Source organism: Anas platyrhynchos, chromosome 2, assembly GCF_047663525.1.
Source record: "Anas platyrhynchos isolate ZD024472 breed Pekin duck chromosome 2, IASCAAS_PekinDuck_T2T, whole genome shotgun sequence".
Classification (NCBI taxonomy): Eukaryota; Metazoa; Chordata; class Aves; order Anseriformes; family Anatidae; genus Anas; species Anas platyrhynchos.
The window spans coordinates 18,951,322-18,979,252 of record NC_092588.1 but is presented as its reverse complement, the minus strand read 5'-3'; the positions used below and the strand labels follow the sequence as shown (position 1 = coordinate 18,979,252).

Here is a 27,931-nt window from a genome sequence, read left to right as displayed (position 1 = left end):
AGGCCAATGAGATTCTTCCAAACAGCACATGTCACATTTAATTAGGAAACAAAAAGTCAGACAACACAAATAAATAGCAATGAGGAAAGAGGCTAGCTATGGTTCATGAGCAGAATTCCTTGGAATCTCAGCAGCAGGGCACACCAGCTGAGCCGCACAGAATAGCCTCGCTACACCCATGTGTCACCCTTCTCAGCTCAAGTACTGGATGCACTCACCCTATAATTAGACAGTAAGTTCTTATAATTTATATAAGGAGAAACGTTTATCACCAGTTTGTCTTGATTAATTAGCCTGCTAGAAACAATCCATTAATAGTAGTTACAGATAGTATTTTTCAACAGAGTTGAAAATAGAGTTAGGAGACTGCATCTTGGGGACAGCAGCACGCACACTGGCTGCAGCACTGGGATTTATATTCTGCTCAGAAATTCCCTCTGGCCTATTTGTACAACCTGTTCTGGCACCCTGAGACAGGTGCTAAAAGGGGTTTGGAAATGTCACTTGAGTGGAGCTGCAGTCACTGGTAGATTGTGGTTCCCTGCAGAGAGCGGGCATAGTCACACTGTATGAGATACGTACCTATAGCAGGTGGCCAGAATATAGATCTCAAGCTTCTAGTCACACTGAAGTTTTCAAACTGTCTAATCATCAAGCAGTAAAAGATGAGATAAGGGGTTTACAAACATCTTTTTCTTTCTACAGCATGATGCTGTATTCCATGGAGCATGACTACTGAAATATGAGCAACAGGGCCTGGACTGTGTCCTGAGGAGCACGTGTGCTCAAGCACTAGGTCACTGAAGAACTGGTAGCCTGAGGGCTTACTTTCCCAATGTAAATTGAACAGAAAATGGTCCAAAGTACAATGTTTAAAAATAAACATTTCCTTTTCTGTGTACTCTGGTTACTGCACATCTCACATACGTTAACCCAGGGTACCCAAATGACCCAGTGCCCCTAGTAGTGTGTAACTCAAAGACGAACTCCTAATTCACTTTAATCATCATAAACCCATCAGCACACTACTAGACATTTAACTACTGTATGCCAATAAAAATGTTGTTTGAACTGTTAACTGCCAGTTTAAAGCAGGAATTAATCCCTGGGATCAACACCTTCAAAACTAGTGCCATGGGGCATAGATAAATATTAACCTTGGCTCCTAGGGCAAGTGGGGGACTCATGACCTGGCAAGAGATCACAACCAATAGTTTTCAGTTTTATCTCTTCCTCTGCCATTGATACACTGTATAATTCATAGAAAAAAAAATGTTAAAAGAAATGGGTCTGGCATTTTGAAAATTAAAGGCCAAGCATAAGAAAGGTTGAGCCTACATTTGATAAGTGTTTAACATCCTGCTTTGCAGGACTCCATATGTCTTTGTAAGTTCTCAGTGCTTTTGGACAAAGTCGTATAATGGATGACAAATTTGCATACAAGAATTGAGTAATCTGCACTTTCTATAAAAAACTTACCCTGTCCTCTGTTTCTTGCCTGTCTGCTTTAACACCTAAAACTTCATAATTCTCAACACTGTTCCCACTAAGTGAGCTGGCCACACATACATGTAGCTGAGAGTTGATCACCACTCTGTTTTTGGTATCCTCAGTGCAAAATCAGAAAGCAGAGATGCAAGTATTTTCTAACTGCAACTCTCTCTGCATCTTCCCTGTGCAATAATTTATCCTCATCTTTTGCATCAGGCAAGGGTAATCTTGGTGTAATGATGAAGTTTGGGAGGGATATGACCTGTGGAAATGCAGATACTAAAAGAATGAGGCCCTGTCCTGCCAGGGGATTGTGCTCAACAGACACCCACTGAGCAGTTATCAGCCATGCGTGTCTAGTAGGACCCAGAGCAAGAGCTAAGCTTGTGGCACCAACTTTACTCAAGCTGTAAGCATCAGAACAGGGGAGCAGGAGACAGAAAAAACACAGTTTTAAACAGAAAACAAGAGACTAGACAGGTCTGTATTCAAGTATCACTGTTAGTAAAGTACTTTACATATCTTGTTCAAAATAAAATTCATATGTTTGTACAGTGTCATGTATTCAGTCAGTGATTTGCAGTCACTTATAAAATACTGCTATTGTAATTTATAAAAAGTACCATCTGGCCAATAATATTTTTAATAGAAAAATGTTATTTTAAAACAAGTGGCAAATTGAGCACAACCTTAACTATCAAAATCCTAAATACAGCTTTGAAGATGAAATCCAGATCCAAGCAGGCCAAGCTCTGTGGAGTTTTGTTGCATGATATAATCTTGCTCCTTCAATTTAGCAGTGCATTAAAGGAATATCCTGTACTTGGCTTGTTTGTGTCCCCTAGCTGCACACACATCCATGTTCAAAGTGCCATGAACTCAGGTTCCCTTCACACACAACACTACTTAAGTAAGTGAGTCCACACTACGTGACTGGAATATATATATATATATATATATATATATATATAATTTACTTACTTATTTATTTATTATCAGGATTGGGAACCCCCCCAAAAAAACAAACAGTAACATGACAAGACCAAACACAGATGACCCTTCAGGAAGGAAGTGCAGAGAGCAGTGACATCTGACATGTCCCTGCTTTCTCCACCCCTAGTCAGTCTACTTCTACAAGTTCTCTATTGCTCATTTTGATAAATATGGAACCATCACTTTAAAAATGCAATAGACAATAAGCAGGCATAAACTCACAGTTCCTAAAACACACAAATACAAATCAAGACTGTGCTTTGAAAGCACTCTCTCTTGCAGGCATCAGAGGGTGGCAGGCTTTGTAGAACACAGTAGAAGCAGGCAGAAAGGTCTGTAGGGACTGAGAAATGCTGGGAAAATAATAACATCATTAATATGTTGCCATCATTTTGTTGTTCCTGTGGTTTTTGAATGAAATTACAAATATTGTTTATGTTTTATGGGGGCCTGTCAATGTGTGAGGTAAGAGGTGCTGCTCATTCCACGCCATGCTCTGTACATGAGAGGAAAAAGTACTAGATCAAAGCAAGACAGTGAATTAAAATTTCTGTAGCAGGCACTATCAACAATTTATCTATGAAATACACCATGTATCATGCTGTTTTCATGGTGTCTTTTTTTTTTTTTCTTTCCCAAAGGCATTTGAATGGGAACATGAGTAACACAGATCAGAAGTGAGATGGAAAGCTCCAAAACAAGGCAGTCACCATGTTAATAAAACGTGAAATAAATAGACCATCAGTGTAGTTACAGTTTTCTATTAAATTCTTTCTTATGATTATCCCATTCTCTTTGCTTCCTCCCCACCTTTAATGTTAAAATTTGTTTTCCGCAGCCTTTCTCAATGCACTCACCTTTTACCCCACCAGAATTGGGTCCCACAAAATTCATTACTGTTCAAAAGTTCAGAACCTTAGAACACAGGTGGATTTGTTTGTGTTCACCTGCGGTCAAAATTGTGAAGATAAGAAGCTGAATTTGAGACATACTGATGGAAAACAAATCTTCAAATTGAGAAGCCCCTGCTCTAGAGACTTTGTATGCTCAAAGGGAAGATTTGTTTGGGGAATTTGTTTGTGTATTAGGAGAGAGCAGAATAGCAACAAGGATGAGTAACAGCATTAGAAGAACAGAGAAAAGTGGTTTCATTGTTCTTTTTAAGGTGTCACATGCCTGCAGGAATCCAGGCACTCCATTCTGCTTATGCACTATTATGCCTTAATGAAAACCCTGGATTCTATGATTCTATGACTGAATAGTCATCTGTACACCATTATCCCTCACTATCTCACTCATTCAAGTTCTCAACATCCTAACAATGTTAGTCCACCATGATTCTTGTTGATTCATGAAAAAATGACAAACAATGACTATCATGGTATTATCAAAATTGACAGTGAATCATTCACAGAGAGCATCTCCTCTCCCTACCTTCCTCTAAGTACACCATTGATTGATTAACATGTTCAAGATCAACTTTGGCTACATCATTCTTTAATATCCAGTATCATAGGTTTTATCCCCAGTACGTCTTTAGAGAATCCAGACAAAGGGAAAACAACTAACCTAGCAAAAGGAGGTGACCTGTGAAATGAGCCTGTTTGGTAAGGCTATACCGATGAGAAAAGTCACCATTAGTACCATCAATCACTGAAAAGAATTTAAACATTTCTTCTTATCCTCCTGGATTTTAGTTTTGCACTACACAGATAACCATGCAATTCTGATGTTTTGCTTGACAAGTGGCAGAAGTTTCTAACTTCAGTACATGCAACTAACATAATGTAAGTTGTTTTAGAGAAGAATGCATCCTGTTAGAAAAGACAGAAAATTACATCTCTACTGCTAGGTTTATTCTTTTGCAGACTCTTAAAGAGAAGTAATTCTTCCTCTAGTGTTTTTTATAATCTGCTTTCAATTACTACATGATTGATCTGATTGAGCTGGCAGGATCATAAAAAGACATCAGCTGGCATCACTGTTCCATCAGAGATTAGCCAAAAAAAAGATCAGCTGAACTCAGTAGGAAGACAGGTCAGTACTGATGGGAAGAGTTCAAATGTACAGTACGTTTTCCTTTATTGACATGTAAAAGACTTAATTCAGACTGTAATCCCCATAATTTACAGAAAGATGACCATATGGTATCCAGACATCTAGTCATCTGCTCTTAGTCATTTCTCAGCCAAACCATAGTGATACAAGGTACTTCAGCAGGAAGTTTGAAGCTCAGTCTATACAAAATGCTGCAGTATGCCTTAGCAACACAGGCAAGCAATCAACAAAATTTTCCTTTGCACACTGCCAGAACTTCATGCCAAGCTCAAGGTCTTGGTCCATTTGACCAGTGTGTTTCAAGAACTTTGCCCAAATATCTAACTGATCTAAATCTCGTGGCAGATAAATGTCCTCCAGCACAAGAGAGCTCAATGGAATAAAGGCCATCTTTTCAGAGGAAGATCTTTCTTGTTCGCTTGCTTTAGTTCTGTCACAGACTTTGGGTGTGAAGAACCTTCACAAGCTTATCATGCCAGATGGAAGACACATTTCTTTGCCAAATATTTCAGCAAGGTAAATGCATGCATGTGCTTTTGCTGTTATGTTTTTAAATATACCCTTTTATCTAAAGCCTTCTAGAAACACTTCTTACACTTACAAAAAACAGGAGATAGGATTATTTTGATTCATCAGTCTAAAGAGTACTCTAATGGCATTGTGATGAGCACTCCATTAGAAAGGAGAAATAAACAAATAAGAAAAATAAAATAAAATCAGGCTAGAGTTTTACAAAAGGCTTGTTATGACCAGCAGTTATGACTAGCCAATCTGGTTTTGTGTAGCTATTCTGCAGCTCAAATGACTTGTAACACTTTAAAGATAGTCCCTGAAAAAGAAATCCCCAGGTAAGCTGCGAAGAACTGTGTTTGTGTGCATGTGAGTGTAGTGTCAGAAAGGTGAAACTGGAGGTCAGGAAGCTAGTGGGAAGTTGGAAGAGATCAACTGCTAAATCTCCCACTAGTGGGAGATTTATAAGTGGAGAAGAGGGTAATATGGTGCATGTGTGCTATCAGTACACCTTTGTGCAGATGAATCACATAAAGTAATTCCAATCAAAGGAGAATCGTTCCCACCCTTCTTTGTCAAAAAGTTATCAAAACCTATTAATAACTTTCATATGGAAAGCAGAATAATTGTGGACTTGAATGATGAGAAAAGGAAGATGGGAGCTGAAGTAAGAATATGAAGCCTATAGATAGATGGGCCTAGAAAAAAAAAGAATTTTATGCTCTCTGTAGCATACAGGTCTACTTTAGTACTTGCCTAAACAATAAAAAAGAAGATTTTAGCTAAATTGATTATGATGGGAAAATCATTAACTGAATGTATATAAAAAAAGAAATCCACTAAAACAAAACAAAACAAAAACACTGCAGTCCATTGTTTATCACTTCATCTCCATCCTACTGCTCCACATTTAGGGACTGGTCTGATTTAACAACAGTGATTTTGCTGTGGTAGTAACAAAAGAAAGGGACAAGAATCATCTAAGACTATGTCTTTACACACTATACAGATCCTGCTGTTAATTAAAAAAAAATAATAAAGGAAAATAATAATAAAAAAAACACATTTAAATAAATACAAAATTAAGCAAGTTTCACTCACATTTGTGTAAGATTTCAGTTATGCAGTGAATGCACGCTTATGCTTTTGTCTTGAACAAGTAGGTCAAAATTATCTCCACTTGAGAATATTCACACATGTAGGAGGGGGTACAGCAAATAAATAAATAAATAAATAAATAGTTGTGACAGAATGAGTTCTCCTGCACTTATCAGTACAGGCCTTTTGAACATGTTTCAAAATTAAAGAAGTCCCAGTCACAGCAATTCAGCAAAGATCAAATTGTCAGAAGTAAGCCTGATCACAACACCGGTATCGTTAGGATCACCATTATCTTGTTGTTTTATCTGAAATGGGTTTCTTTGAAATGTAGTAAAATACATATATATATTCTGGATGTATTTTGTCCCCACAAAGTTTTGTTGTTGTTGTTGTTGTTTGTTTTCTTATTTTCTCTGAGAAAATCTTTAGAGATATTAGAAGTACAACAAGCAAAGCTTCATATTCTGCTTAGAATCTCTCCAGTCGGGTGGGCGGCTTCTACCGCCGATTAGCTGCCGAGGCGCTGCTGGAGGCTGCTCTTCCCTCCCTGCTGTACTGCAGCTTCTGGGCCGGCGGCGTCGCTGCGCCCGGCGAGCCGTGACCTCCCTCTGCTGGCCCAGCCGCGGCACCGCGCCTCCGGAGGGGGAGAAAGAAAGGGAAGAAACTATCTGCTCTTCCCTTCGCAAGAACTGGGCACACAGCTGGATACAACCCAAAAAATAGCTACAGGAGGAAAAAAAAAAAAAAAAAAAAGTGGAAAAACTGCATCACTTGAGTGAAAAGAAAGACATATTTAAAACAAAAGTAGGCAATTAAAATGAATATTTTAATGTTTTGTATAATCCATACTGCTCATAGTTGGGGTAACCATTTCCTCTGTAAACATTTAGAGTGACTGCTGGCATAGGGGTCAGATGTCAACAGAGATGCTGCCCAGTGACTATCCCTCCTTCCATAAAGTGCAATCCTGCGTTCCATGAAGCAGGGATGTTCAGAACAGCATAAAGTTCTGAATATCAGCAGGTATCATGGGTAGCTCACTTGTAAAACTTTTTTTTTTTTTTTTAATCCTTTTCCTTTTGTATTTTTTTTAATCTTTTTTTTTTTTTTTTTTTCCCCACACATCATTTCTCTAATTTTCTCTCCTTGCCTAAACACAGTTTAAAAGGGGATACAGATTTATATTCAGGCTCCCACTGTAATCAACATGTTGGCTGCCAGCTCATCAGCATTTCTACCCTGCTATATGTAATTGCCATCTTAGAAATACCATTGCTTGAGCTTTTAATTATGAAATTCTATAACAGGAAAGTTTCCCACTTTGAGATTAGTTATTTTTATACTACTGCTTGTTTCATTATCAAAAGTATTTCAGTTAATGTTCTGTCCACAGAACAGTATGTTCATAGCAGTAAAATGTCTGAAAAATCAACACGATCATTATAACAGAATTTGATTTCACCATAATCTTCATAAATGAAAATAAAATTAAGCATTTCATGAAATCTAAGCAATGTCATATTTCTGGCACTAGTGCAGGCAGTTCTTTTAACAATGCCCTGTACAAATGTTATACAAACTTCACAGTAGGGGTGAAATCTTGGAATCATTAATGTGAATGATGTTTTTGCCATAGAATCAAGCTTTTACCTCCAAATACTTACTCTAATTTTTCAGCAACTCTCTGGCTACAGAGGCTTGTAACACTCACCACTGCAGCCTTGGTAAGAGTATCTGGCTTGGACCCAAGCCTCAAGCTCTTATCAGACCAACTCAACTTCTTGTTTCAGGCAGCTGTAAACAATTGATACTATCACTGAAAACTGCAAGACCTCTGTTATAAATAATATTATCTGTCCTTGGAGAAATGCCGTTCTCCCTTTGACACATGGCATGGGCCTATATATAATATCAACCTATATGTAAAGGGCATTAGTATTTTAGTGTACTCAAAACTCAGACCCAATATTACTGCTATGTGTAACAAATGCATTACTTTATCTCCTTAAAGAAAGGAAGATCTCAGGCTTTAGCTCTGCTTTGCTCTGTGCCTACAAAGGCCACGAGGAGAGAGAGAGTGGGTGTGGGATGTTTGAAATCAAGAAAAAATGCCCTAATTTTTTGAATGAACCCATTCCTTCAGACTGCCTTAAAGTGGTTGAACTACAAGAGAACTATTGGTGAGAATTATTAGTCTTCTGTAGATTTTAGAAATACAGCTTTTGTCAATATTTGTACAGGATTCAGCTGTGACTTCTTCAGCCTTACAGCTTGCATAAATATGCAAAAATCCTTTAATTGCAATGACTTTTATATCGTGTGAGAAATGCAACAAAAATAGTCATTGAGAGCATAAGCAGAAATAGGATCAGCTACTTTAAAATACTTATAATTTAATATATGTATCATTATATTTTCTAAGTTCTCTGGCAGTTTAGAAACTTACTGAAATGCTGGAGTAAGCAACAGTGCTAGTGCCGTTGTAAATCTGTACAGACAAAAACCTCAGACTCAAGACAAACTAGTAAGGAAGTGCTTGGCTGAAGGTTATGATTATGCATCAGTCCATAGCAATGTTTATTGTGCAAAGCATTCCAAGTACCAAAATAGCTAATCTGCTATTAGTTTAGTGGATCAGGACCTATGACCTATGCTTATTATTTCTTACACTGAAGAAATATAATTACCAAAGATACTTTTATTCATCATTTTTCAATCAGAAATTAAGCAATCCAACCTATCTCTCAGTACTAGACAGTATAAGTCTGAAAAGGAAAAAAAAAAAAAAAAAAAAAAGGCTTACTACATTTGCCATTTATCCTATGTTCCATACATTCTCTATTTTAATTATATGCAATATTACTAACGAGCAATTGTAAATGCTTTCCCACCCATTTTACTTCTGAAAACATTTACTACTTTCTCACCAATCACTTACCATCTCAGTACTATAGCAAAACCCAGAGTTTTTTCCTTTCCTAGTAAGAAAGAGAAGTATAAGGACTGCATCTTAGCTATATCTTAGCTATAAAGTCAGACATAAGTGATTTCAAGGTAAGTAATTTAGTAGGAAGTAATTTAGAAATTTTTTTTCTAAAAAAATTTCTAAAATTTCTAATTTAGAAAAACAAGATGACAATTTTCTAGCAGAAAGGAAGGGCTTAAATCCCTGTTCATCTCTTTTAATCTCTTAGTTTAATATGCAATTTTTGGGATCAGAGTTGTATCAACAACTAGAGGGTACATACATTAGAAACACAATGCTTTGAAATATGTCAAACTATGCTAAGAAAACACTGGTTTACCATAATGAGAACAGACAGTTTAATGAGGTTTGAAACTTTAAAAATTGTACAGCAACTGCAATAAATGCAGAAAGAGTACAAAGTGTACTATTGAGAGTACTACACTGTTGGTAAGTGCTCTCCTGACACTTAGTTCTGTGCATTTACTCTACATTAGTGACCAAGTCACGCTATGCAGAAAATCTGAAAAGCTGGAAAAGGAGATAATTATCACTAAAGATTCTGTAGCGTGTTTCTGCATGAAAAATCTGTTTTAAAAGTTTAAAAAAATAATAAAAGTAAAAAAAAAACAAAAAACTAAGAAACTAAAAAATAAAACTGAAAACAAGATAAGTAGTTATTAATAAAATGTTTTGTTTTGTTTTCAGTTCTATATATATTTTTAAATGGTGACTTGAATCCTCAACGTTACTGCAGTTGTATTATGTCAGATAACAGATATGTACTAATACAAAAATGGATTCACCTGGGACACTGTGTGTGCAGAATGCAGCTGTCCCAATAAGAGAAATTATAGAGAGTCTTTAAAAAGTCTCCATCTCATTAGCTGTAAGCCTTGCAAAGCATCAATACATAAATGTACCACTTGTATTTCACATTAAATCTTTGTATTTATATACTTTTGATAGTCAGGTTATGTTAAACACTGAAAATCTTTTTTAACATGTTAGCATACCTCAATAGTTAAATATAAAAGTATTTATCTGCTAGATGAATAAAATTTATAGGAAAAAAAAAAAAAAAGAGTATTTCATGTCCATATAATTTTACTTTTAAAAAGTTAAAAGTTAAATATTCTCTAAGTTAAAAAAGTTAAATTTATGAAGTTCTAAACTGCAAAGCTTTCAAATACTTTTCTAACAGATGTAACATTCACATGAAACATTTTTTCAGATGTCACAGACAAAAACAAACAAACAAAAAACACTTCTTTGATATAACTATAAATTTACAGACTTGTCCTGAGAACCCACTTGACCAAAAACAAACAAAAAAAGTTCAGTGATAATTTTAATTTAAATCTCACTCATATTAAAATGAGGTACATTTTATATAATGAATGATTTTGTCACTTGGGGAAGATCTTTGACTATTTATATGAAAATGTAGGTGTTTTGGTTTTTGATTTCTCTGTTAGGAGTGTAGAAATGAGCAACCCAATCAACACAGACTTCTTGATGTGAAAGGAAGGGAAATAAATACCACTTTTATTTTTGTAATATTCTTATAAACAACCATCAAAATTATCTTCACTAATTAAATACTTTCAAACTGAGAGAAGACAAATTACCACTACATTATATGTGTTTTTATATGTGTATAAATAAATATTTTAATAGGCTAATATACATGTACAGAATAGTATAACACATCTCTATATAGACATAGATACTACTGTTTTGGCTTGGCATCTCCTAGAAGACATAGCTTATTGCTTGTGTTTTTTGTGATGTGCAACTCCTTATTGGCAACTTCAATCTAGAAGCAGGAGAAAGATTTCACATACATTTAAAAAGGAGACTTTAGTAAAGATTGAATCTAGAATGGATTCTAGAAATGGAATGGAATGGAATGGAATGGAATGGAATGGAATGGAATGGAATGGAATCTACAGACCCTTTGCAACTCCCATCCTAGGTCCTATAGCAAGGTATAGATAGCACATCCTAAATAACCTGCTAGCACCCAGTTCTAGGTGTGTGGTTTCTTCGTTTGAGAATCACTATCATGCACTGTCTTTCTCAGTGTAGTTCCATTAGAAGGCTACAGTTTATTTTTTCTTGCTTTCTTCCTTTATTGGAAGTAAATTCCTACCCTTTATTGGGGTAAATGAAGGTCATTCTTGGTGTGGGAGTCACAGAACTAATACTTAATACCCAGAGGACAGAAATATTTGCTCCATATAAATAGCAATTTATTTTCTGTGTTTGTTGAAATAGTTAAAGATATACTGTATATATAGTCAAAGAAGGTATTTCTGACTTTCCATTACTAACAGAGCCAGTGGCAATGACATTTTAGTATATCATTTCACATACTTATAGCATCATTTACATTAAGTAAATTAAAAACTGAACTTTTCCCACTGGATTATCAATAGGTTCTTCTACTGAATGGGACAGAGTATAAAAGTTTTTTCTAAGAAGGTTGTTATCATGCATGTATATAGAATGTATATTTTAAATAGCACAATTAGTGCTAAATACATTCTAGATTAATAAAAGCAACTATTTTACAACAAAATAAATTCAGAAATTGATGTGTGACATTTTTTAAGGTGTGAAAGGTACTAGTGAAAAATGCTTCCTCAAAGAGAGAGTTCTATAAGAGCTTTGAGTGACAAACACTTTGAGAGAGTTTCTGTTTTCCTACAACTACTTTGGGAATTAGAGGGAGGCTATAACTCTTAGCTAAGATATCTCCTGCAAATTTGTTAAGCAAACAGTGATCAAAAACTCTTTGAGGTCTACATGGGCTAAACATGAGTATTTCTCTTCTAAGTTACATAGCCACAGTATATGTGTGATAACCCTTTATCATGGAGATTTTCACTGTAGTAAACCTAATGTACAGCTAATGTTAGACATAAAGCACAACAGCAACTTCAGCCAGAGGTAATATCTAAACACAAGTTCTCTCTTCACCTCAGCAAGCCGCTATACTTTTCTTAAAGGCTTTTGATTTTGAAACACAGATAGGTCATGATAAGTTTGAAGTAAAATAAACTGTTTCCTTTTTTTCTTCTTCCCCCTTTTTATCTATCTATCTATCTATTTATCTATCTATCTATCTATGCATAGAAAAGCACAGTTTCAATTTCTACCTTTCTCAGGGAAGGACTTAGGAAGTTTGTGGCATTGAGTACAGCAATTTGCCAGTGCAGCTGTTCCAGGTTAGAACTACACAATTTCAGAGTAGGAGGTTTTAAGGACTAGAAGTACTGTATCAACATGCACAGAGAGAAGTCATATCGCATTCTTAGTGCCACAAGCAAATTAAAATCCAGAGTGGACTTACTATGATGAGAAGGTTTTCACTAGTTAAGGTCTCCAGAAGCTTGTAAGCTAGGAAAGGTAATTATGGGTAGTGTCTGCTTTTTACACATTTATTTGGTTTCAATTGTATGTCAACAAAGATGCATGAAAAAACTCTACAGGGTGATACTTATCAAAGTGCACATTACCCCTCTTTATATGCATGGTTTTATGTTCTGCTCTAAGGAGGTAGCTTACACTGAGGAATAAACCATCTTGAATCAGATCTCACATTTACAGAACAGAAGACATTCTGGTAAAACGTTGTTCCCATATTCTCTACCCCCATTACAGGCATAGAAGTTCTGTCTACTTCTTCTTTTAGCCTCAACCACAGGTAAAGAGTATTTGAGAAGAAAGCACCATTGTCCACCCCATGCTGTAAGTTTCCCCAACCTCTGAAGAGGTATTAGGAGATCAGATGGACCCAGGATGGAACAGGTAGAGAACCAAGTCAGCATCACCTTACCATGACTTCTTTTTAGTCCTTAAATGGATATTTTTTCCTCTGGTCCAATTACAGATTGAATCCTGTCCAGTAGGTTGTTCCCCTATAAATTTAGTTCACAGACTCCCTCAGTGAGGATAAGTTCACTACCATAAGCATGAAGTTTACCACCTTACTCTCTGCTGCTTGTGGCTCTCCTTTCAGTGCTAATATTACAATTTTTGGCATAACACTGTCTTGCATAACAGTGTCCAACTTTAAATTTAGTTTTCCCTTTCTTTCAACTGACAGCCCATTCATCTTACCCTTAAAATTTCCTTTATATATATATATATATATATATATAAATGTTAAAACTTATGTGGAGTGCAATATCTTTAAATTTTTTATAATGCAGTGTTACAGCTATCTTCCTCTGCCTATGGCAGCTGAAAACCATCAAGTGCTTCAGAATAAAATGTTTGTTAGAACAAATTATTATTATCATTTATTTATTTTTCCTGAAATGTTGCAGAGTTTTCTCCACTCTGCTTTTGTACACCTTTGGATGCTTCATTTGGAAGAAATTTGGGATGAGCTGGAGAGATCTTTTTTCTTAGACTGTTTACTGCAGTATCAATTACAGTTCAGTATATATTAAAAGACAAGGAAGCTAATATTTTTTTTACTTCAATCAGTGTTGGAATTTAAACTGATCAGTGACACACAGCAACTTCAAGTTTCCAACCTTATGGCTTGTTCTAGTCATCTCACGTCAGAGACTCTGAGATTTCTTTATTCAGCCTTCCTAGCTCTTCCATTCAGGAAAGGAATTTACCAGCAAAGTCATTCTCGTGCTTCTTCCTGTAGTGCTTTAAAGGAACTTAAAGAAACAGAAAAGTCATGGCAATCTGATTTCAGGGTATTCCAGAAATCCTACTTTTCTTCACTGGTCCTTTCACTCTATCATAAAGAATGTTAACCTTCCAAGGTTGCTTTTCTGGAGCTTTGGGCCAATGCTAAATAATAAAATCTAACTTGCCTTTGGATTTATAGCTATCTTTCCTAGAAAAATTTAGATCTTTTTTTTTCTAACTAGATGTCTTCTTCAGAAGAATGAACAAAAACATAACTTTCACAGACCATTGAGTTCTTTTCATGACAGATTTTACTTAGCTGTTTCCACCTAGATTTCAGAGTGAACCAATTGTGCTATGTGCTTCAAGTGCTCTAGCTTCTGTCATCTCTGTAAGGGCGAGTCTTTGCACCCCCCAGACCACCATGTGACTGTTTCCTGTAGGGAACCCTTGATAGAAATTCAAACTCATTGTAACAAGTTTTCCTATTCAATCTTCTGGAATTAGAGAGGGAGAAATGAGAGATCACCTGTTACTGAGAACATAGTCTGCCTGACCACAACCTCCCCTCCCCTGCCCAAATACAGGTCAGGAAGCACAAAGCTGCATTACACAATTTGAGGAGGTCCTCTTCCTGATTTCCCCAACTGCAGCTACTATATGTAATACTAGAAGTGTGATTTTATGAATTTAGATCTCCAATAACTCAGATAAACCTGCAGGAATATTTGAATACAAAATTATTATCTTCAATTACTTGTATTGTGATAGTACAAAAAAATCTCAATCCTGCTTCAAACTCTGTTCTAATATACAGTATGGGATATATGTATATACAGAATAGACCTATCTTAACAGAAAATATTATTTAATGCTTTCTTTCTGCAACAGATTTAGAGCGTTCCTTTCCACACGATTTCAGGAAATCTGTCAAGTACATAAAACAAGTATTTTCTTAACTCTAATACTAAGTACCATTTATTACTGTCTGTCTCTGAAGCATGCTTTGCTAATAGCTTTCTCCATTTCTCTGTTTTACCAATGCACTGTCAGATGTGATAGGGTCTACATGTAGGCAATAGGATCCAAAAGATGCTAGTTACAACTCTGTCATAGTGCCAGATGTAAATATAAATCTCTTTAATTATAATTGTTTGAAATGTAGATGGATCAAATGGCTTTGTGGTGATTTAAATCTTAGAAATTGAAACTATTTAGAAATCTTTGTATAATGTTTGGCTTTGTGTTTTCATTTCTTTTAGTAGCAAATTGCAAAACAAAGAGCAAATTTCCTGGTGGAAAAGTTGGTATTATGAAGTATTTAGAAAGAATTTATATTCCATTATTTTGAACAACATTGGGAAAACATACTAACTTAACAGTATTCCAGGAAATATAGATAGATGGATAGATGGATAGATAGATAGATATTTAAACATATAGCACTTTCTGCTGAAAGGATACACAGAGTTTTTACGGTGCCTGAGAATATAGTTATTGATTTCAGACAAATTCAAATACAGAGAGAAATTAAATACAGTGAACCATGATTTCATGCATACATTGTAATTATTTATATACAAAAGTACATGTATGTGTACATATATCTATCATTACCCTAACAGAGATATACCACCTGAATTCTGAAACTAAAGGGCCTGTCTTTCCACTATCTGGTCTCAGTTTACAGTGATTAATTCAAGTGAAATCAATGTGTGCCTTAAATTAATAAATTGGCAAGTCATTTTGAAATTTAAGTCTATTGACATGAATTGCTGAAACATTCCTTACGATACAAAATAAAAATTCTTAATTATTCTGTGGTAAAGTACACATTTAGGTAACACTTTTTTTTTTTTTTTTTTAAATCTCAGAAGTATAGTCATGGTTTGACATCAACTAATAATCAGTAGGTCATTAAAAGATAGGCAAAAAGATAGACATTTCTCACAACTCAGTAAAGATGATTGTTTTAAAATAATATTATAGGTGGATTTTCAAGTCACCTACCTAGCTTGGTAACAGTACAGTACAGTGATATTTCAAAGCCTATCCCTGGGTGTCTTTATAAGGAGCATTTTCCAAGATCTTCTGTGTGGAATGTAGACAAAAAGAATATCCAATCTGAGATGTAGGCACTTGATAAGTCACAGGAAAGTGTGGAGGCATTCATTCAACCCTGGACACTGCTGGATTTGTTTTCCTTGTTTTCTTACACCAAAGTCGATTAAGATGCCATTGACTTTACCTAGAGGCATCACTGAGTGTTCCACATGGTTCCACTGAACATTTACATGTGTTTCAAGACCCAAACAATAAATAGTTATCATACCATAGTAAGGTTTCTAGATGTGTTTGTTGTTTTGGGACAGTTGTGATGTTGACTAGAGGAGGAATTAGGAGTGCAGTTTAGCTTCTGTTTTGGTCATGAGTAGTGTTCAGGGGTGCATCAATCTTCCCAGTAAATACATTCTGGATTTTAAATTGTTTGGTGGCAAGCAGATATTGTCATTCTTCCAAGTGTTAACAGTGATTAACAGTTAACAAGCCAATGCAGCTCGGCAAGCACGTCATTCCTGCTGCTGTCCTGCTGAAGCACCCTGGCCTCCATCTCATTGGCATCTGTAGCTAGGAACTGAAAAAGGACTAAAACACTGAAACCATATAGCTGCCGTCCACATATTATTTTAGGGGTCATGGTGCTTGTCACTTTTATCTGACACCATAAAGGTTAGACGTAAGATAAATTGGGTCTGGTTTTATACTTAGGAAGGCAGACAGGTCAGATATGTTTGGGCCAGCCAATTTATGTTGACAAAGTCTTTTGACTCTTGTGTCAATAAACATGTCAATAGCTCAATTAAATTTGGTACTGTTTGTGAGGCAAATTCATCAGGAAAACATCAGTGTACTCTAGAGGACTGACATCACAACTGAAAATAATTCTGAAAAGTTTAATCTATTAGCTCACAGAGTCCTGCAACAGCAGGTGATTTTTATAGCTGTTTCTATGACAGGAAAAAGTAAATATTATTTTTCAAGTGCCTAGTTCTCCTCATTACTATTTTATTTTCATGTGGCGAAATCTGAATCAAACTTCTCTAAAGAAGTTAATAACTCTTAATTCTCTTTCCTAATCTGAAACACTTTTGTCTTGAAATAATTATTAAAAAACATTCTTCATAAGTTACATTATACAACAATGAAGCTTAACATGGATATTTTCACATGTAACAACATGAAACTAAACCATGCAAAATGATTGTTTTCAGGCTTATACTTAGCATATAAGCTCCCTTAAAGAAAGTACAGAAAAAAAAATACATTTCAACAAGTGTTTTTATTTATTTATTTTTATTATTATTATTAATTTGATTGTGTCTTCTTTTTTTTTTTTTTTTTTTTTTTTTCCACATACTCAGTAATCTGTCTGGGATAGATTCCTACACACATAGTGTAGGAATAATCTTATTTATCAGTCATTCAAATATTTGCTCTTAAATAAACTTCTATAGCAGAAAGAATTCACAGGTTTTCAGGAATATAAGTTTTTCTTATCTCTGAGGAAAAGCAGTCTATCTGAAGACTTAGTTGCTTTTGCCAAATCTGTCAGTTGGTCTGGCAGTAGACATAATGTCTCTCTCCAAAGTTTTCCTTACTTACTTACCTCTTTAAATCATGACAATTATAATACTACTATCTAACATGTCTCCGTAAGAGTATCCCAAACACTATGATTTAGATAACATTATGTCCTGCAAAAATAAACAAGCAAACAACAACAACAACAACAAAGCTACAACAACTACAATAAAAAACATGTTGAATTAAATAATCTAAAAAATAATCTAAAAACTTAAATTAGTTACCATCTATCAACTGGATGGACGCATCAGTGATATCAGTAATACACAGTCTACTCTGTGACTAAACCTTAAATAATCTAGCCTGAATTTTCTGGCTAAATCCAGAAATTACCACCTCACTGCAACTTTCAATTTTCAACATTTACTCAGTTGCTATTGATCCCTGCACATTGTGTTACAGATTTTTACCCATTTCCATTATTCCAGCCCTTGAGGTTACATTTCTCTTCCTATACATGTTGCATTCTCATCAACTTTCTACCATGTGCAAATTTTATGTTCTATTTTCTGTATTGTAATTGTAATATGCAGTATTATGCCATACACATACGCATTCTTAACTAATTCTACTAATTCATGTGTCACTGTTCTAGCAAGTGGCATTTCTAAACACATGGTCTCTCAAAAGTTAGATGAATACTAGACGTCCTTCCTGTAGTTGTCTTAAAACATCTGCTAAACAAAAACAGAACTGTTTCAATGCTTAGAAGCTGGTAACCTTCAGCATAGAACTGCATCATCTGCAACATGATCAAGTTTGAGACTACAGATAACAAATCCTTTGCAGTCAAGAATATTTCCCAAATAAATTTGATAAGTTCATTTTTTTCTGATGATCTCAACTTGTGAGAGCAAAGCAACTCAGAGAGAAATCGTCAAAGAGATGAAGAGTAGTCAATATAAAAGGACTGCGGTGAACAAATTTTCTATTTGTTCTTTCTTTATTGAAAAAGTATAATACTATGTGCTTTATCACTACCTCTTCATTTGCATTCATCTTACTTGAGTGTCAGTGGCAATCACCATGATTTCTAGTCCCAGTCAATACAGTAATTGCCAACATAAATTTACACAAATTAGATTTTTATGATATTTATTCTTTCTAAAACACATACATTGATATAGGAGATCCAGAGTAAGACATTTCACATTGGAAAGTGATGTCAATGCATCTTCAACAGGGAAGTGGAGGTGCTCTATCCTGAAGGAAGAATGAACTGATATATTTTCCAGATGACCTTCAGTCTAGTAGCCAAAGAATATGCAATAATCCTCTGTTTAATAGACAAACACAGACAAACTATCTCATAAGTAAGAAAGGAAGAGGATGAAAAATTTGAGTCCCTCTAGGAATTCAAATGGAAGTTTGGCTGCAAGCGTTAATATACTCCACCCAGAAAAAAAATGACAATGCAGGCTGAGATCTGAATCCTGCTGAAGATAAACCCTGCAAGGTATGCCTGAATTTGGGAGCTGATGGAAGTTTCTGTAGAGAAGATCTCATACAAGTAAATTCTCTTCTGGGAGCTCCTGACAAGATCTCTCTGAGTGATGAGTAACAGATATCCAAGGCCTGGAAGTTGCACCTTCTTAGAACAGTGAGTCAGCTTAATAAGGCACAGAAAGATCATCATGATATAGTGTGAACAGAATAAGTTAGTTTTCTTTTAATTTCTTTGTCCACATCTTTTATAAACACTAGTAACTTTTCTATCTGAGATGGTGTGAATATTAAGAATTTCTTTTCTATTGGTCTTTACCTGTTTTGACTTAAGTGTGGCCTAAAATATCCTAATAACAATAAAATATCACTTACCTAAAAGAGAGTGGATCTATAAACCAAGGAGCTGGACATTGCTTCATGCACTTTTGTTCCCCAAAATATCTTCGAGATGATTCAGAGGTCATCAGAGTAGGTCCACTGTTTAGTTGCATGGGCCTGGTAGTAAGGAAGAGAGAGTGAAGGAGAGTCTTCCAGTAAAATTAGCAACACTGAAGTTTTTCTGGACTGTCTGAAATTACTGGTGTGATATAAGAACATTAAGGATCGCAGGGAGCATGTTACAAGCCGATTCACTGTGTTTTTTGCTTGTCTTTCCTACTGTGAAGGCTGTATATTTCAATTTCCATTGAGCCATTTGCAAAACATTTGTCACAGCATGCTCTGCACTTGAAATCCATAGGAATTGTATATGCTGTGTATAACATCATACCTCTGTAATCAGTTGGTATTTTGGATACTTTTCATTTCTCTGTTCAGTGCTTACATTTGCCAGTTTGCCCCCCCCCCCATGCTGTAATGACCCCTTTTATTTCTAAATTTTTACCTCTAGTGCACTTATCCATTTTCTTGTTCAGTTACAGCTCTCTCTGGCTACGTCTATGGTTTGGCTGTAGATTAAATCCAGATTCCGCTGGAATAAGAACACTCCCACTACACGATGCAGAGTGCTGATAAACTTACACTTGAGCCAGTGAAGTAAGTTTATAGTACTCAAAAAAATGTTGATGAGCTAACATTGTGCCAGCTAACTTTATGCTAAGTCAGGACTGTCTGACCATGCCAGATCTCCCACAGCTAGTGAACCTCCTACAGATAGGCTGCAAACCTTCTCACAGCCCCTTCTTGCTCTGTTTCTGCCTGCTTAACCACAGAATCATTGTCCTTGGAAGCAGCTTTGCATCCTTTATATGCAGGCACAAGGCCCTGTATTTCCCTTTATCTTTGGTTTCCATCTGTAGTCACGGACCTAGCTGTGGACCTGCCATGCATTGTGTCTCTACATTGGCCATTGCCACATAATTCAATATTAGCTACAATACCATGGTTATCATCACTGAGACAGGGACAGGATTTCAGCCAGATCAAGGCCATGTGTGCCTTATTTGCATTATCCCAGATCTCATGGTGTTTATCTCAAGCCAGAATGAAGGTGGGTAGATCTAAAACAGCTGCTAAGGCTCTAGGGGGAGACTCGTACAGGTCTTCTATTGCCAGCATGTGCAGAGGTTCACTATGCTGCATTGTGGCTGTACATTAAGCTTCCTTTGTCTGTGCAGGACCATGGCATGGCCTTGAGCCCTGCCCTGCTGTTTAACTGTTAGCACTCTCCAGTTTTGGCCTGAGCCAGGTTAACCTTTCCCACAGGCTTGGAAAGTAGCATCGGCCAGGGACTGCTGCACAGGAACCCCAGATAAGGCAATTCTGTTTTTTCACCTGTAGAGGAGGGGAAATGTTAACCATTCAAACCCTGTGTGCTCAGGGAGAGGCCCTAGTTTTGTTCTTTGTATTGGTATTGGTGCAACTAAAATAAACAGCTTTGCTTGACTAAGGTGAGGGCTCTGGAGAAATGTTAATGTGGAATGGGGATAATAATGACAGAATAGACAGTGGGAAGACTGTGAAAAACTTGTCAACTGCCTCTCTGAGATCTAGACAGATGCAGATGTCTGTGAGTTTGTGTTTCCTGTTTGTTGCCCTCTTTGAGGAACAGAGGGAGCACTTGAGGACAAACTGCATCATTTTTGAAGGCCTTAGAGACCTGTTTCTATTTTCTTATCATTTTCTAAGCATACAGCCAGCTTCTAGGCATTTTGCCAATTAAATAGTCTAGTGTTACTGTCAATTCTGTCCCCACTATTCTGTCACAAACTGGGGACTGGCCATATGCTACCATATGCTTCCCCCTCTCCAAATAAGCTTTCTTGATCTAGAACCCCATGTCTCCCACATGAGGACGCTTTGATGTCTTCCTACACTTGTTTCATCCCAGGAAGTTGTGAATAACAACCCTATTCTTGTTTACTTACACACAGAAAAGAAAACCTCACTGGCATATATAGCTGAAATTGCACAGTAGACCATATTATAGATAAATAGATAGACACACACATGAACAAGAATAATAATGAATTCTCCTGCACAAAAAGATTATACAGCTGCACTTCAGCTTGAGATAGGTAGAAAGTATACCCAGATGTTTCTTGGGATTATAGGCTTCTCCATGGAGGTGAATTTCTTCTTCCCATACATTCAGCATTTCGGAACATTCTGTGTTGTATAGGGAGGGCATATGCTGCTGGTAAAATATTTCTATACCCCTGTATATTTCTATAACCCTGCATACCCCTGCATGGGTGACTTATAGCCATCATGAAGAGTGGATACCGAAAGTAACCGTAGAATCATCTGTGTCTGGTAGTGCCCATGATTTATCATGGATTTTTTGAAGTCCTTGTTCTCCATGGACTAGACCAATTACTGGAGGAGTCAGCAGAGAGCCTGCTAGATCCAACAGTTACAGGCTTTTCCCTCCTTCTTTCTCACTGGGGAATCAGCCAGGCACAGGATCCCACAGACAGAATCTACTGTTACCAGAGCTGATGTAGACAGGATGTATAAGCTGGGAGTCCATGACAGCCTAGAGCAAAGTTGCTTATTTAGCTGGGGATCTACAATGTCCATTTTTATTTTCTGTTGAAGCAGTTTTGGTGTCAGTAGTCAAAGCTAGCCAGCTGGGCACATGAGACTGGTCTTTAGCCAAGTGGGTGGGTAATATATGAAATTAGAAGTATGGGAAGAAGACTCAAACAAGCAAACATGGTCTGGCCCAGAGTCACTACAATGTTCTGTTGTCCTGGGCCAGAGCCGAATGACAGCTACAGCTGCACACAATTACTTGGGCATGAACTCTGAACAGGAGAAGAGCCAGAAGATAATGTAGGTAGGTAATGAGAGACCTAGCATAATGTGTAGGACCGTCTTTGCTGGCACCTATTTCTTACTCAAACACCCACATATCTCTTCAATATTTAAGACATCTACTTCATGAGCACAGTTTCCCCAGTCCATGTCTCATACACTTTCTCAACAAAAAGCCTGTTTCATTTCCATTAGCTCCCATGGCAGAACAAAAGCCGTCTGCAAACAGTGTATACTGAGATCCAGTCCGGTTCAGCAATTCTGGGAACAAAATGTACTCTAAAACTTGTACGGCTTTTATTTTGCACTCTCTGCAACATCTGCTTTCCAAAATTATTTATTTTAAAGTCTTTGTGCTTTTTTTTTCCCCCTTCACAGACTTTAAGCTCTATTTCTGTACTTAAAATCCCAGAACCTTTGGTGTTAGAATAAGGAAGCTAACTTATTTGGGGAATTAAAAGACTGTAGGAATTGTACTATAAGAACCTGTAGGACAAAAGGGACTGGAGGGAAAAGTAAGAAAGATAAAAAATCTGTGGGGAAAAAAAAAAAAAAAAGTTATATCATTGTATATAACTGCTGCAACTCACAGCTGAGGTATTGTTTCTATGGAATGAAACTGAGCTGCTGCATAAAAGCATGTGGATATTTGAAAAACAAATCTTGTAAGGACAAGGCTGAAGGAGCACATAAGAAAGCAAACCTGATGCTGTATCTTTCATGCTGTCTGTAGAGATGGGTTTCTGAAGTGATTTTTTCCCAGAGCCAAAACACAGAGCATCTAGATCGTTCATCATAAAAGTCCACCCGAGAAAGAACTGGTGTTTACATATAATGGATGATTATTATCCATCCCATGGGATGTGCACCTGGAGGATCTAAGTCTGAATGACTAGGACCCAGGCATGAGCTCAGGAGTGAGATTTTTTTTACAGTCGTCAATAGATTGTCAAATACATGTGATTTATGGCTTCGAAGGTCCTACTCTTCTTGCACTCTTATCTGTGAAAACTGTACAGACCAATCTGACACCAGGTTCTTTCATCTTCACCCTTCAGATGGGCAAGACATTTAATATTATGGTGAGCAATAATCTCAGAATCAGTGAAAAATAATTGAAGAATTACTTAGCATGAAAACAGAAAAGTGTCTTGATAACAGTGGATTATTACCCCAATTTTGAAGTGAAAATTAAGAAAAGAGTTTTGAATTTCTTGATGACCCTTTTCCATTGGTTGACACATCAGTTGAAATGCCACTTACAGGACAAGTTCAACACAAATCTCCATGAGAAATCTCCTCCATCTTGGAGTCCTCTCTCCATCATGGGTTCTTCCACATTTACAGAACATCCTTCTAGCACCAGCTCTCACTCTTCTCAAGGGCACTAAAAGAGGAACAGCACAATGACAAATCTTAAGCCCTTCCCACCCTAAATGCATGTGTTTCTTGCTGCTGAATGATATTCACTGTGATGGCAAGTCAAAAGTAGTTAAATACTTGAAATATCTTTTTTTATTTCTTAATGGTTCCATGCCAAAAATGTGAACAGGGCTTTTAGAAACAAAAGCAAGGTTTAATTGAAGAATTCACTAAAATGAATGAAAATTGGCTACAATGAGCAACAATTACCTTTTCTGAAAAATAAGATTCACCGTAAGATGGAATAGAAATAAAAACCTCTACAGTGCATTCTCATGGGTTCTTTTCTCTACATTTGCACTGAACATATGATTTTCAGTGATTCAGTGGGCCCCACAAATTCAACAAATCACAACACTGTTGAGGTTGGAAGCAAACTCTTAAAATCATCTTGTACTACCTGATCATCTTGTACTTCTCTGATCAAGAAGGGACACTTAGGGCAGGTCAACCAGGACCAGGTCCAGATGGCTTTTAAGTATCACCAAGGAGGGAGACCACCACCTCTCTGGGCAACCTGCACCAGTGCTCTGTCACCTCTACAGTAAAGAAGTGCATCCTGGTGGAGCCTGCTGCATTCCTGTTCGTGACCATTGTCGCTTGTCCTGTCACTGGGCAGGCTGCCTCCATCTTCACTGCACCCTCCTTCCACATATTTACATACTTTGAAAATATCCTTCCAGAACTTTCTCTTTAGAACAGTCCCAATTCTCTCAACCTATCCTCATATGAGAGTTATTCTAGCCCCTTGATGGCCCTTTGTTGGACTCTCTTTGCTATGTATGTGTTTCACTTGCAATGAGAAGTCCGGAAGTGGACATGGTACTCCAGGTGTAGCCTCACCAGGGCTAAGTTAAGGAAAAGGATCACCTCCCTCAACTTGCTGGCAACGTTCTCCCAATGCAACTCAGGAAACCATTATCAAGGGCACATTGCTGACTAATTAGTTCAACCTGATGTCCACCAAGACCCCCATATCCTTTTCTGCAAAGCTGCTTTCCAGTTGGTTTTCCCCTAGCATGTACTAGTGCCTGGGGTTGTTCCTCCACAGGTGTAGGACTTTGCAATTCTCCTTGTTGAACTTCATGAGGTTCTTCTCAACCTCATTAGAGTTTCCACCCAACTCTCCAGGCTGTTGAGGTTCTTCTGACTGGCAGCACAACCCTCTAGCTTATCAGCCACTGCCTCAGTTTTGTGTCACCTGCAAATTTGTTGAGGGTACATTCTGCCACATCATCCACATCACCTTCTAAGAACAAGACTAGGCCCAGTATTGACCCCTGGGATAAACCACTAGTTACTGGCCTCCAGCTAGATTTTGTTTCCCTGATCACCACACTCTGAACCTGGTTGTTCAGTCAGTTTTCAATCTACCTGAATGTCTTCTCATCCCATCCATACATTAATATTTTGTCTATGAGTGTCTAACAGGTGACAATGTCAAAGACCCTACAGAAAAAAAAGCAAACACCTATTGCTCTGCTCTCATCTACTACTCCAGTCATTTCATCATAGAAATTTATCAAGTTGGTCAAGTGTGATTTCCCCTTAATGCAGTACATCACTTCTTCAGAAACTCTTCTTTTCCATTACTGAAATTTTTTCCCTGCTCTTCTCGCGGGCCATTCCACTTTCTCAATTTTCCTAACTTGACTGCAAAAATAAAGGGCTACACTTGAAGAAGTGATCTCTCTTTCCAGACCACAACTGCAATGTCACAGCAAACAGGTAGCCTTTCTGCTGCCCAACCACTCCATTTCTAACGGAACATAACAGGAATAGTATACAGTAAGTGATACCTGTCATATATATGATTGAGGTTCTAGCTGCCAGTCCAGCAAACATAGTAAATGCATATATATTTATCTACATAATCATGATATGCAGGAAACCTTTCTACTCTTTCTCTTGCCGCTATGTCAGTTGCCCAAGCAGATGTCTACAATGGTGTGTATGTCTTACAAGGAAATGTGCAGGCTGGTTCAGCAAGACGTTTTAGTGAGATCATCTCCAAAAACGGTGGCTGATTTTGGAAATAGAAGCTGAACTCAGGTTGGCATCCCACATCCAAATAGGCAAGTGGATACACTGCATGCTGCAATCTCCAGGCACTTAATCCTGATCTCTTGTCAGTACAGAATAGCAGTTTTGTGGTCTTACTAACTGAAAAGTGCATTTCTGTGCCTTTAACTGGATCACATCTGTGTAGGTCCAGCATCAATGCCTGCCTAATGTGTTCTGAAATATACTGCTGTACATGCAAACCACGTTTTCATCCTCCATAACCTCTCTGAGTCAAATTCTCAGCTCTCATGTCACCTCACACATATCATGACAGTGTTTTCAACACTGAAATAAAAAGGTTATTTATTTATTTGTTTGTTTGTTTTCCTACTATCTGCAAAATTTTAGGCTCCATTTAAATTCTTGATTTGCTGTCTTTTTAATTTTGTCTCCTTTGCATCTTTCCTCATGTAGAAGACGTCTAAGGCAACACTCTTCCACTGGAAGTTATCCTTTACCTGCTGCTAGTTTTCTGCCTCTTGGGCTTCTGAAACTACTGCCTAGGTCAATCCTATCCTGCCACATAAGTTTGACAGCTAACAAACTGTTAACACTGTTGTCAGTGATCAAAAACAGAAAGGCTTTTTCACCCCTCAGCTGCAAGCCCTTTTTCCTACTCACAACAGACAGCCCCAAACAGATTTTGCAAACAAAAAATTGCAGCCAAACCACAGATCTGACAAACGGCAATCAAACAAACCATTATTCAACAGATAGACAAACAAATTAATTTACTCCCAAGGAACAAATACTTACTTTTCCATACCAACAGTCACACAGGCATGCGGTGCCTCATACACTCTGCACTCTGACTTTGCTGAGAAAGAGGAAATATAGATTTAAAAAGTCCTTCTTCAAACTATGAAGCCCTAAAGATATATGTGGCTTTTCTACCCCTACCCCAGTGAGGACTTAATTAAGCCTTGAAAGAGAAATAGCTTAATATTCTTTTTCTGCTCACAAATTTCCTGAGCAATAACAAGTTAAAGTTTGGGAGGGTATGTGGTAAAAGATTCTTGTAATTCCTATCTGGTTGTCTACTTTCTACTTCTCTCAGCTGCTAATCCAGATGGGACCAGTGTTGGTGCTAGATCCCAGCAGGACAGGAACAGCCCCTTCCCATCTGTTGTGCTTTAAACCTGCAGACATCTCAACACCACACAGCTGCTCACTTACCCTCCCCAGGTGGGATGGCAGAGAGAATTGAAAAGGTAGAAATGCAGGAACTTATGGGCTGAGACAAAGGCAGTTTACTCAGTAAAGCAAAAGCTGGGTGTGCAATAAAACAAAACCAGGAATTCATTCTGAACTTCCCATCAGCATCCAGGTGTTCAGGCACTTCCAGGAAAGCAGGGCTCATCACACATAACGGTTTCTTGGGAAGACAAAAGCCATCATTCTGAATGTCCTTCCCCTTCTTCTTCTTTACCCTAGCTTTTATTGCTGAGCATGATGCCATATGGCATGGGACATCGGTCTGGGCCAGTTGTCCAGGCTGGGTCCCCTCCAGCTCCTGGTGCACCCCCAGGCTCCTCACTGGAAGGGCAGCACAAGGAGCTGGAAAGCCCTTAGTTCTGTGTGAGTACTGCTCTGCAACAACTAAAACATTAGTGTGCTGTCAGCACCTTTTTTTTCATCAAAAAACTGCATTGTGTGAGACACTACAATGAAAATTAACTCTGTCCCAAGCCAAAAACATGACACTAGTGTAGCTGCTAGCTTTAGGGAAAAGATTCTCTTCCATGAAGCAGCGATGTGGCTTCAAATCATTTTAGGGAGCAGATGAACCTGTGGTCAAGTCTCCTGATGGCAGGTGAATGTTGTAACATAGAGCTATATAGAAATAATAAGTTACAAACTCAACCCTTCCTCTTCTGACAGAAGTTGCTTTGACCCTAACTCATTCCTTAAATACAGGGTTTATCAGTTCAATTGACCATCAATCATATATAACACAAAATCTCTCCCTGTGGCAAAGGTAAATTGCTTAAATCTTGGCAAGGGATTACATGGAACATTTCCTGTTGGCTTGCCTAGGTTACTGTCTGGTCAGATTTCTGGCATTCGCCTCTTTCCATATGCTGTATGGACAGCCAATATATCTAATATATTCATTGTGAACTCCCAAGAGAGTTCACAGACAGGAGCCTAGAAGCTGTACACTGCCATACCAGGGAACATAAACATTGCATGACACGCTGAAGTATGTTACAGATTATCAGAAACATGATAGCTGTGTTTCTGGGGTGCTCTATGCAGGCTAATCTGCCCAGTTCTGCAGAATTCGGATTGCTTGTGGTAGCCAAGATGCAATGTGCA

At 37.4% G+C, this 27,931-nt stretch overlaps 3 long non-coding RNA genes across 6 annotated transcripts in view; 1 reads left to right on the top strand and 2 right to left on the bottom strand.

The window, feature by feature from the left end:
• Nucleotides 1-4,743: 4,743 nt before the first annotated feature.
• LOC140001825 (uncharacterized) overlaps nucleotides 4,744-27,931 on the top strand; it is a 114,117-nt gene continuing 90,929 nt past the window's right edge. The window contains exon 1 of the long non-coding RNA XR_011807378.1: nucleotides 4,744-5,058. This is a non-coding gene — a long non-coding RNA (uncharacterized lncRNA). The remainder of the gene's footprint in view (nucleotides 5,059-27,931) is intronic.
• LOC113842906 (uncharacterized) lies at nucleotides 5,365-8,283 on the bottom strand. The gene is made up of 2 exons (XR_003495813.3): nucleotides 7,818-8,283; nucleotides 5,365-6,876 (listed from the first exon to the last, which is right to left on the bottom strand). It is a non-coding gene; the product is annotated as an uncharacterized lncRNA (long non-coding RNA).
• Nucleotides 19,241-26,711, bottom strand: LOC106019067 (uncharacterized). 4 transcript variants are annotated; one of them, XR_002405010.4, is made up of 4 exons: nucleotides 26,574-26,710; nucleotides 26,369-26,429; nucleotides 23,390-23,513; nucleotides 19,241-19,363 (listed from the first exon to the last, which is right to left on the bottom strand). It is a non-coding gene; the product is annotated as an uncharacterized lncRNA (long non-coding RNA). The 4 variants fall into 4 exon arrangements; XR_002405011.4 differs by lacking the exon at nucleotides 19,241-19,363 and adding an exon at nucleotides 21,346-23,178; XR_001193620.5 differs by lacking the exon at nucleotides 19,241-19,363 and having other exon boundaries at nucleotides 23,163-23,513; nucleotides 26,654-26,711.